We start from the raw sequence: 12,529 nt of genomic DNA on the forward strand, positions 1-12,529 counted from the left end.
TGAAGGTGTTTATATGCTTTGCAACAATAAAAATATTTACATGTTAAAATATAACTTCGGGTACCATGTTATATGTTAATTTAAATAAGGGGTGATCTTTGATAAGATTTCAGACTAATTATAGAGACACAGTATGTGGTGTATTAGACTTTATATGGAACAGTAGTTACCAAGACAAGAATTCAAAGCTCAATTAAATACAGCATCAATGAACCTGCTGCCTCACCCATTAATTCAGAGATTATCTCTTATTGCAATAATATTCAAAAGAATTAATTTTCTGATGAGCCACATAACGACCATATTTGATTGTGTCAACATCACCATATTACTTGAAAGCTGTGGAACCAGGTATCAGAGGAACTGGCTATGAGCTAATAAAATCGTATATGAGCAATAGATAACAATTTGTCTTGCTTAAAACAAACAGTGGGTCTTACAAATCAAAAATTACTGATATCAAATATGGAGTGCCTCAAGGTTCTGTCTTGGGACCCCTTCTTTTCTTGATTTATGTTAATGATATACAGTTTTGTTCTCCTAACTGTACAAAAATATTGTATGCAGATGACACATCAATAGTGTGTAAACATAAAGACTATGAGAGTCTGGAGGTGCTGTGCAACAGTGTAACTAATGAAATAGTCAAGTATTTTAATGAAAGCCATCTAACTGCAAGCACTTCAAAGACTGCAATGATGGAATTTAACACAAGGAAACAAATAGAATTTGACATGAAATTGTTCATAGGAAATTACATTGTAAAAAAGGAAAAATTGACAAAGTACTTGGGAATTACACTCCAGGACAGTCTCAAATGGGACATGCATACTGATTCCTTAGCATGTAAGCTGTCGAAGAATGTGTTTGCTATAAATATGATTAGTAAATGTTGTAAGGACGTGTGTAGTAAAAACTGCTTATCATGCCCTATTCTCATCAAATTTAAACTATGCTGTAGAAATATGGGGTGCAACAACTCAAGCCAACCTAAGCACATTATTAATAGGCTACTACAGAAAAAAATTATCAGAATTATTTGTGGTGCCAAACCTCGAGAATCATGTCGGAATCTGTTCCAAAAATTAGGTGTGCTTACCATTATAGGTGTACTCATATTGAAAGTTATATTGCATGTGAAAACAATAAATCCAAATTTCAACTGTGACCTGCACCAGTACGATACAAGGCAAAAGTTCAGATACCATGTAAGCTGGGCTGAAGCTAGCCAATGCCCTACCAAAAAGTCTCACAACCCTTCCTACTAACAAATTAAAAGATCAGCTAATAAGAATTCTATTTGAAAACCCTTTTTATTCCCTGTTGTTGTTGTGGTCTTCAGTCCTGAGACTGGTTTGATGCAGCTCTCCATGCTACTCTATCCTGTGCAAGCTTCTTCATCTCCCAGTACCTACTGCAACCTACAACCTACCAATACTAAATTGGTGATCCCTTGATGCCTCAGAACATGTCCTACCAACCGATCCCTTCTTCTGGTCAAGTTGTGCCACAAACTTCTCTTCTCCCCAATCCTATTCAATACTTCTTCATTAGTTATGTGATCTACCCATCTAATCTTCAGCATTCTTCTGTAGCACCACATTTCAAAAGCTTCTATTCTCTTCTTGTCTAAGGTATTTACCGTCCATGTTTCACTTCCATACATGGCTACACTTCATACAAATACTTTCAGAAATAACTTCCTGGCACTTAAATCTATACTCGATGTTAACAAATTTCTCTTCTTCAGAAACGCTTTCCTTGCCATTGCCAGTCTACATTTTATATCCTCTCTACTTCGTCCATCATCAGTTATTTTGCTCCCCAAATAGCAAAATTCCTTTACTACTTTAAGTGTCTCATTTCCTAATCTAATACCCTCAGCATCACCCGACTTAACTCGACTACATTCCATTATCCTCGTTTTGCTTTTGTTGATGTTCATCTTATATCCTCCCTTCAAGACACCATCCATTCCGTTCAACTGCTCTTCCAAGTCCTTTGCTGTCTCTGACAGAATTACAATGTCATCGGCGAACCTCAAAGTTTTTATTTCTTCTCCATGGATTTTAATACCTACTCCAAATTTTTCTTTTGTTTCCTTTACTGCTTGCTCAATATAGAGATTGAATAACATCGGGGAGAGGCTACAACCCTGTCTTACTCCCTTCCCAACCACTGCTTCCCTTTCATGTCCCTCAACTCTTATAACTGCCATCTGGTTTCTGTACAAGTTGTAAATAGCCTTTCGCTCCCTGTATTTTACCCCTGCCACCTTTAGAATTTGAAAGAGAGTATTTTATTCCCTAGACGAGTATTATATCTGTATGAAAAGTACTTCATAAACACGTCAAGCTCATAGTTTTAAGTAACCTACAACTAATATAATGTTGATAACTACAATATTTGTAATATTGTGATTGTATACTACCAAATGTAAAATGCATCAAAATGTAAAATTTATTAATACAAACAAATCTTTAGTTTTTAATTTATAAACTGACGTATTCAGAAGAATAATCTGTATGAAGTCCTGTTGAATAAATATTATTATTATTATTATTATTATTATTATTGTCACCAGGTAGGGCAGATGAGTATAGTATGTCCTTTCATCTGTAACGCCATCCTGTATACTGTGCCACCCCATGCCATCTCCTTACTCCTACCACCACACTGCTGTTCCCATCAGTTGCAGTTATGACTGACTCTGGCCACAGCATCAGAGAGAGTGGTCGTGTGTGTGTGTGTGGGGGGGGGGGGGGGAGGGGGGGGGGGCTGTGTGCATAGCTGAAAGCTAAAATGAAGGACAGTCTTTTCATTGTGCCTGTCTGCGACTCTGTGTCTCCTTTATAAGGTGAGTAGCTATCTAACTTTTTCGTAATACTGTCGTTATTCTATCCTGGATTTTCCACTGTTTGAATTTCTTTGATTGTTAGACCCTGTATTAACCATAATTCTGTGTGACAGCATATGACATAAAATTCTCTTACCTGTCATGGATATGAGTTGTGTTGTGCATTTGTGCTAAATTATTGCATACTGTTTCAGAAAAGAAGGCTGTCTATGCATACATACACTGTACAAAAAGGCAATAAGCCACATATGAAAGATCATACAATTATATATATAATTTGCAAGTCTATTGTCATATGATACCTGAACAAAAAGTAATGAGGAAAGATGATATAATACAGTGTGGAAGATTTTTGAAGAGAGAAAAGTGTTTGATATGTAGTGTATGACACTAAAGGTAATTTGGAAGATGAAGGATTTTTTTCAACAGATGTATAAAGAGGTAAGGGTTCTATGTGCATTTACTGGCTCATATGGAAAGAATTGTGGAAGTACATATTGAAGAAAATTGTTACAGAATTTCTGAACACAAGAATGAAAATAAGAGTTTTATTATGTATGTATTATGAATTGGAACAGAGTAATGAGAGTATATGCCACAACTTGTAAGGTACAATTATTCGTAATTTGTGTGGAAAGAAATTGATAAGAATGGAGAGCATGGAATAAGAGTTGATGAAACTTAGAGACGTATTCTTCTTTAGTAATTAAAGAAAACGCCATGGGAATTCAGCAGCGTAATTAATATGGAATCTTTATTACAGGTACATTGAGAGAAGTGAATGGAAGGGTCGTTCTTGCATTTGCAGTCTTGAAGGCAGATCTTTTTTTATATAATTTCAGTACAAATTTGAAATGCTTTTCAAAAAAATGAAAATGTTTCTTTGCATATTATTTTGTTCAGTAGTTAACATTAGATTTCAACAGTATGTTTGAGAGTATTGTCACACAATTGATTAAGGTATACATGATCTTTATTTTTCGTATGTTATTACAAGATGAAATTCTATTTATGCGTTAAGATACTATTGGATCAGGGTAAAGAACACGTGTATGTGACTGATGACTATTCTCTGCAATGATGATATTTATACCAATAGTGTGTACACACACTAGTTACCAAAACATCGATGGTCACCTTTCCCTGTCCCTAAGCTTATGTTGTATATATGTTTTAGTTTGATATTTCTTCGCAGTTAGATGCACTGAGTAGACGGGTACCCTGTAAATAGCTCTTTTTTTTCTCTTTCAGAGTTTTTCACAATAACAGAGATCTCAACACAGTATAAACAGCATCTTAGGGCATATTTTGTTGTACTTACGCATTGTTCATGTCGTTCTGTACCTTTATTGTACAACTTAAGTACAAACTAAGGATTTACTATATAAGATACATTTTATTACACATAGATACTTTGTTTCCACTACTGTTATTTAATTGGAATCTTTGGGTTGTCAGTGGAGAAACTGATCACTTTAATGTGCTCTCTGAGCCTGCCCTTGGTCCACAAAAATGTAGCTTCCTGTTCAATTGTGGCTTCATGACTCAACCAGTAGTGTCCTCTGTAAAAAAGTGTGGTGTGTGTGACAGTTTACCATTAGTTAAACAGTTTCAACTCCCAGTACAGGGCATTGTCCCACATGTATTTTCTCCGTCACTTTAGCCAGACAGTTTACATGTTTTTAAAGACATCTAATATTTTATTGTCAACATATCATCAATAGTTGTAAATCATTCAGCTTATTTCTTTGCTCATGAGGTAAAATTTCTTATTGTTGTTCCTTATATTATGTTACTATTTTCTACTTTTGATGATGTACACACTTCAGTTTTTTATAGATTATTTATTTTCAGAGTCTGTCCTGTTAACTTGGTCTTAAACATAACATTTTCAGTTCTCTTTTCAATTACTAGTGACTTTATAGATTGTTACAGTTCATATTACAGTACCACTATTCATACTTATTTAATATGTTTCATACGTTTACTGTTTCAACACAATTTTTGTCCTGATTTGTAATTGTTGGATGCACAACTTTATGTACTTTGGGCTTTTTTCTTAATATGCAGTCCAGTCACATAAATGTGACCACAACCTGTTTGACATCAGTGTGGAGCAACCACTCACAGACAGCAGGTGGCAGCACTAGCAGTGGAGTGTATACAGGATGAGGAAGCTAAATCATAACACCCCTTGTATCTCCCCAACCGTAGTAGACACAAAGATGCCATTTGGACAGTGAATTGCAGGGACAGGGGGCTACTTGAATACGTCACATTTACAGAGATATGAGGCCACCTTTTTTTTTAAACCCTATGTTAAATTTGAGCGTAACATGATGGGCTTAAAAAGACGGTTTCAAATGTGTGTATATCATAATATTTAGGTGAATAGTTATTGAGACACAGCTATGTTCTCATAACGTGTTCGTCCTTTGAAGCGTTGTCCGATGCGACCTTTCCTGTTGTGTAGAGTACATGGTAAACGTCGCGAGGCCGTCCTTACACAAACATGCCCATTTACTCAATAATAATCATACATACTGCGATGTTTTGCACAAAAATTAACTGATGATGTCGAGCAAATAATATTCAGTTATTTGACAACTGTGATACCAAAATAGTAGACAACATACAGTATTAAAATACTACAAGGTGTTAATACATTTTAAGTAACAGAAATACAAATGTAAGTGAGGAGGCCCTTATTGGTCACAATTTTTCATATATATTTGTTTTTTATTTGAAAATATTTACTGTTGATCACAGTATGAAGCAAATACACACAAAGATGCAAATACATATTATACATGATACAAAACTTTACTGAAGCATGTGCTCAAAATGCTTCCCCTCTGTTGCAATGCACATTTGTAGTCGCTGTTCGAATGATTTGTGAACAGCTGTGCGGATGTCACGTGAGATGTCAGCACACACTTCGATCATACATTGCTTCATATCGTCTAGCATAGTTCGTATTTGAGTGTACACTTTGTTTGATTGCTCCCCACAGAAAAAAATCAAGAAGGGTCAAATCAGGATAGCAGGCTGGCCACATCACTTCAGCACATCGTCCTATCCAACAATCCGGGTACTTTTCATTTAACAGCTCTGTAGCCACACTGGAAGAGTGAGCAGCACAGCCGTCATGTTGGAACCACATGCACTGACGCTTAGTTAGTGGTACCTCTTCAAGCAAAATGGGCAGAATATTTCACAAGAACTGTGCATAGTTTTTGCCATTTAGTATACCTGGAATGACGTACGGCCCCACAATGACATTTCCTACGATGCCGAACCACATGTTAACACTACACGGTTGGTGATGCTGCACCTGTCGAAGCCAATGAGGGTTCTCTATTGACCAGTAATGCATATTATGCAAATTCACATTACCGTGGTTGGTGAAAGTCACTTCATTGGTAAAAAGCACCCATTGAAAAAACGTTGGATCATCTTGTAGGCGCTGCAGAGCAAACCGGCAAAATTCCTGGCACCGTTCGAAATCCACACTGGAGAGTGCTTCATGTAATGTGAGGTGAAATGGGTGAAATCTATGCCGGTGCAATATGCGTAGAACACTTCTCTGACTTATACCACATTACGAGACAATACGTTGCGATGAAACAATAGGGTCATTATGCGCCAAAAACGGTTATACTGGAGTTATTCTTTGATAACTGTTAGGCCAGTATTACACTAACTAATTTCTTTGTCAAAGGAATTTGATGGTGTAAAAGCGAACTTTGTCAAATCTCGTCTGTTGTCAAATAAATTTGATCAAATAAGTTGCTCGTCTTCTGTTCTCTGCAACATGACATTACCACATGGAGTGCTAGCATCACTGCAGCATTGTGTCATCTGTAGTATTTTTATAAACATTGCCGGTAAATACAATTGGTGTGTACCGACAACTACAAAATTAATAGAGATGTATGAAGCTGATGAGGTGCTTTTCAATGTGAGGCACCCTAAATACAAAAATAGGTTAAGAAGATTGGAGACCTGACCTAACCTAACTTCACGGCCAAGGCAACCTATCCACATTCCTTCAGAACTTCAACACTGTTTCTCCTATCTGCTTCACCTGGTCCTCCTCTACATAATGTGCCACATTCCTGGAAGTTGACCACCACCTCTCTGATGGCTTCATCCACACCTCAGTCAACATCAAACTCACTAACACTGCATTTCAACAGCTGCCATCCCTTAAAAAAAAAATACAGCATAGCCACCTGTGGACAACATATCTGCTCTGAGGAGAACTCTCTTGCCCTGTATGCTGAAGGGCTCACAAAGGCCTTCGCAGATAGCAACATTCCCCCCAATCTAGTCCACAAACAAATTTCCAATGCTGTATCCTCACACACCCACAATCCTCCCACCGTCCCCAAGAATCAGCTAAAAGGAGCGCCCCCTCAGCACCCAGTATCACTCTGGACTGGAACAAGTGAACCATATTGTTCACCAGGGCTTTATCTCTCTTCCTGCCCTGAAAGAGGGACATCCTACCCAAGATCCTTCACACCCCTCCTAAAGTGGTGCTTCATTGCCCACCCAACCTACACATCATCCTAGTGTATCTCCATGCCACTCCCACTCTCATCCACTTATTACAGAGATCATATACATGTGGCAGACCAAACTACAGGATCTGCCTAATCCACACACCCAGCACCTACTACTCTAGTCGTGTCACTGGCTTATCCTACCCATCAGAGGCTGGGCCACCTGTGAAAGGAGCCATCATATACCAGCTCTGGTGCAATCACTGCACAGCTTTCTGTATTGTATGACTACCAACCAGCTGTCCACCAGGATGAATGGCCACTCCCAAACTATGGCCAAAAGCAAAGTAGACCGTACTTGTGGCACAACATGTAGCTGAACATAAAATGATTGATTTTAATGGCTGGTTCACAACCCAGATTATATAGATCCTCCCCTCCACCACTAGCTCTTCTGAACCACACAGACTGGAGTTATCCTTAAAACATATTCTCTGTTTCTGAAATTATCCCGGCCTCAGCCTACAGTAACCTGCTGTCCCCACATCCTCAACCGAACAATTTCTGTCCCGTCTGTCCTGTCACCCCTCCCAAGTTAAATTGTTTTCAGCATGTGCCCTTTCCCGCTGGCCACTACAATTGTACCAGCCCATATACCTGCCACCCCTCCCTCCCACATTCCTAGCTGACAAACTAGCCATCTCCGTCCGAGATACTAGCTACCCATTACCAGCTCACCTCCCACCTCCTGTTTTTGTTAGTCTAGCTCGTCAAAGGGGAAATCTTAAAAGCTAGCAAGTTTTCTTTCTTTTGTTTGTGCCTATCAACAACTCAATACTTCTGTTTTTCGGTGAGTGGTCTCCTGTAATCCTAACGTGTTTATCACGGTTAAAACATGCATATGAACTTCTTTGAGCAGAATTTCACTAGAAATGCTTTTGTCATAATAGATGTCTTCGAAAGATGAACTGTTATTCATAAAAACAGAAAAATATAGATCAAAAAATCGAATTAAGGGTTGGTGGAGGAAGACGCTCACCCACTAGGGGAGGGAACTTTTCTGTTTCTCACTACTACATCCAGTATGATTATTTTCCTGAAGTTTCAAAAGCTTATAAATTATTCCCCTTATTTTTTTAAATTTGCCTGGGGTACAAGACAGGCAGCAAGCTACAGGTTGTCCATTGATTATTCTTAACTGTTTTAAAAAGGACAACGTTATCTCAAAGAAATAACACACTTAAATAACTATCAACTATATTCCATGAGTAACACAAATTTATAATTATGGGTATGTCATGTCATTAACAACATGGCTTAACACTGTGTGGCGCCGATGAGGTCAACACCAGCATTGATATACGTTTGTCTCTAGACTCCGAGCATCGCCTGTGGACCCTAAGCTAAGATTATCTTTGCTCTCTGCTGCCATAGGCAGTTCTTTAATAGCCTTGCTTGTGTTACGAGGTGAATAAATGAACTACTATTAAAAAGGTGTTGTTTGGTGTAACTGACCTGAACATCCACCTCACTGGTGACCCCGAGGTGTAATGTCTTCAGTTTTCGCCGTTTTACTGTGTCCGCGGCCTCCGCGTCAGTTATTTTCCCGTGTATTACATCAACACAGTATTCAAACAATGACTTCGGCCCAAACACATAATGCTGGATTTTGTGATCGATATGCATCGTGTTGCGGGCGATGTACACCCGCCAGGACTGCAACACGATGCCTCTCACTCGACGATTACACCGATTTCGCCGGACGTTTTCGAGCCTGCAACAATAAGTGTGGTTAGGAGTGTGCATGACTACGGCTATCAGACACCTTTGTTCCCACCACATGTGCCCTCCCTCATCAACGGTGCAGTTACCTCTTACGGATCTCCGTGCAGTGCGGGACCAATGCCGATTTCTGCAAATGCTTCGTTGGATAACCTACCACCGCCAGGACAACGATTTACCACGTCGCAATCCGTGCAGTACCATACCACGCGGATTCCAGTCACATGGCCGGAACTGCTTGTTCAAGAAGGTCAACCTCCTCAGCATCCGACCACACCCGCAACTGCCTCAGTTCAGCATCAGCACATGCCTTCCTGCTTTGATACCTCGGCCTGCAACAGGAACAATACCTTGTTATCTCCATCCCACTGCTACGCCTCAGTGTTTTTTGCCACAACATTCACCTTATCCGCACACCGTTTTGAGTGGAGTGACTATGAACAGTGAACATTCACACATTCCGTCCGACGTTCGACATCATTTTCCACACTGTGCTTCTGGACAGCCCGCACCTCCGCAGCCTCCCTGCAACACAGGTGGCTCCGGCTCAGATTGTACGTCGAGCTTTCCGCAGACTAGCATGCGTTTTCAAGCTTTGAACTTTTTCTCACCTGTCGCCCCCGCACCGGCTCCAGTCGAGCTTCCGCTACCGTTCTTGGCACATCTTGGTGCCTCACCCATGTCAGTCTTCCACGACGCGTCAATCTGAACACACCCGCAAGGTGTTGAGCTTCCGCAACCGCAATCGACACATTACTGTGTCTCACCCGCATCGGCATTCCGCGTCGCGACGGATCGCGCTCAACGACAATGCGTCACCTTCATGCTGCCAACCGACCAGCTGTCATTGCCACATCCTCTGGAGGCACACTCTCCTGGAATACTGCAACAACAACAGCTCGTTTCAGGCAGTGCCCCGACGAATTCAACTCAACCCGTTCTGCCGAACATTCTACAATACTTACCAACACTGCCGCCGTTTAATCCCAACAGGCGAACAACCTGGTTCAAAATTGTGGACGAAGTGTTCGACCATTACAAACTTGACAAGTCAACCAGATTTCTGTGCCTTATCACCCACCTGCACAACCAGGAGGACTTGATTGCTGACCTGGTCAATGCCCCGGACTCAGCTACCCGGTACACTCTAGCCAAAAAGACAGTTATACGTCGGCTTGCGCGCTCAACTGAGGCAGCAATACAGCAAGTGCTCTACGTCGAGCAACTAGGCAACGACAAGCCTTCTCAACTCTGGAGACGGCTACGGGCCCTGATCAGTGCGATTTACTTTCTGACACAGCTCTCCTCGCCATCTGGTCAGATAAACTCTCATCCACTTTGCTCTGGCTCAGAGGTCTCCCGAACCTGTCGAGCAACGAATGACAATTGCTGACAAACTACATGATGCATCACAGCTCAATTTCGCCAGCCACTGCCTACCTGGCAAGTCTCAGGTTCAGGCTCTTCATCCCGCAGCCGGGGCCGCATTGTACCGACTCTTCCGCTCGCTCCGGGAAGCAGTAAACAAGCAGCTGGGACGTCACTGGCTCTGCCCACGGTCACGCCCCCTCCTGCAATTGCACTTGCTGTGGCCACCAAACCTCAGCCACTGCCTCTGGCAACGAACTTTCCGCAGGAAATGCAATCGCACTACCCATACAGTTACTTCCACACATGGCTCGGTGAGGCGGCATGGAACTGCAGACCACCCTGGTGCTTCCCAAACGCCAATCGCAGGTAGGTCCAGGTGCCACCTCCTGCGCACAACATGACAGGCACCCCCCCGCCCCCGCTCCCCCCCCCTCCCCCCCCCCCCCCCCCAGTGCTCCATTCTGTCCGGTAACAACTGGATAATTATGGACAACTTTATATTAAAGACATTGAACCCTCTGCCAGTAGCTGGTCTGCGCCCATACATATGACACCCAAGAAAGACGGGTCGTGGCACATGTGCGGAGACTACCGTCGACTAAACGCACGAACAATTATGGACACCTACCCCACACCCAACATTACTGACTTTACCAGTTCCCTCGCACGTGGGACCACGTTCTCTGTCATTGATTGCAAATGGGCCTACCACCAGATCCCCATGGCACCTGAAGACATCAAGAAGACAGCAATCACCACCCCGATTGGGTTATTTCAATTTCGATTCGTGCCCTTCGGTCTGAAAAACGCAACCCAGACCTGGCAACACTTCATCAACGAAGTGCTATTCGAACTAAAATTCTGCTTTGCATATCTTGATGACATTCTTGTGTTCAGCTCCTCCATCAAGGACAACATTCGACATGTGCAAACTGTTATGAACACTCTCGCGGCAGCCGGCATCGAGACCAACCAGGACAAATTGCAGCTACATCAACCCGCTGTCATTTTACTCAGTTTTTCTGTCTCTGCCGACGGTATTTCACCGCCCCCCCTGAGAAAGTACAAACAATACTAAACCTACCCAGACCTGTGTCATTTAAAGAGCTCCGGTGCTTTCTGGGGACGGTTAATTATTATTGCCGACATCTACCTCGGGCTGCGGAGATTCAGGCTCCACTGACGGATGTCTTGGCAGGCACCCACACTTCTGGATCTCTGCCCATTCCATGGACCGCTGCTATGACTGACTCTTTCACTGCCCTCAAAAATCTTCTTGCCGTGGCCTGCACCATCGCGCATCCTCATCCCAATGCGCAGCTTTTCATCACCACAGACGCGAGCGATACTGCCATCGGCGCTGTCCTTAGCCAGACAATCGCCCAGACTTCGCCTCTACAGTTCTTCTTGCGCAAGCTCACCTATGCACAACGGAAATATTTCGCGTTTGGCAGGGAGTTGCTCGCGGTCTACAAAGCGATCAAGCATTTTAAGACTGACATTGAGGGACGCCCTTTCTATGTTTTAACGGACCACAAACCCCTGGCTGCGGCCATTACAAACCCGCCAGCTGACCCGCCTCCTCGCCGCTTCAGATACATGGACTTCATATCTCAGTTCACCACCGATATCAGACACATAAAGGGTGCTGACAATATAGTTGCTTATTTACTTTCACAAGTCGACGCCGTCCATTCACTGTTAGACATCTCTGAACAGCCTAATCTCCAACCCGCCGACAAGGACACGCAAGATCTGATCTCAGACTCTACCTCTTCACTACACTTAGTCCGCACCACTGTCCCTGCATTTCTGGTGAGATCTAGTGCGACGACAGTACGGGCACTTTTCGCCCCCCCCCCCCCCCCCCCCGCCTTGTAGCGGAGTGCTTTGTGTGGAGAAATGTCAACAAGGATTGCCAGCAATGGGCACGCTCCTGCATCGCGTGCCAATGATGCAAAGTAACACACACACACACACACACACACACACACACACACACACACACACA

This window comes from Schistocerca americana, chromosome 6, assembly GCF_021461395.2.
Source record: "Schistocerca americana isolate TAMUIC-IGC-003095 chromosome 6, iqSchAmer2.1, whole genome shotgun sequence".
NCBI lineage: Eukaryota > Metazoa > Arthropoda > Insecta > Orthoptera > Acrididae > Schistocerca > Schistocerca americana.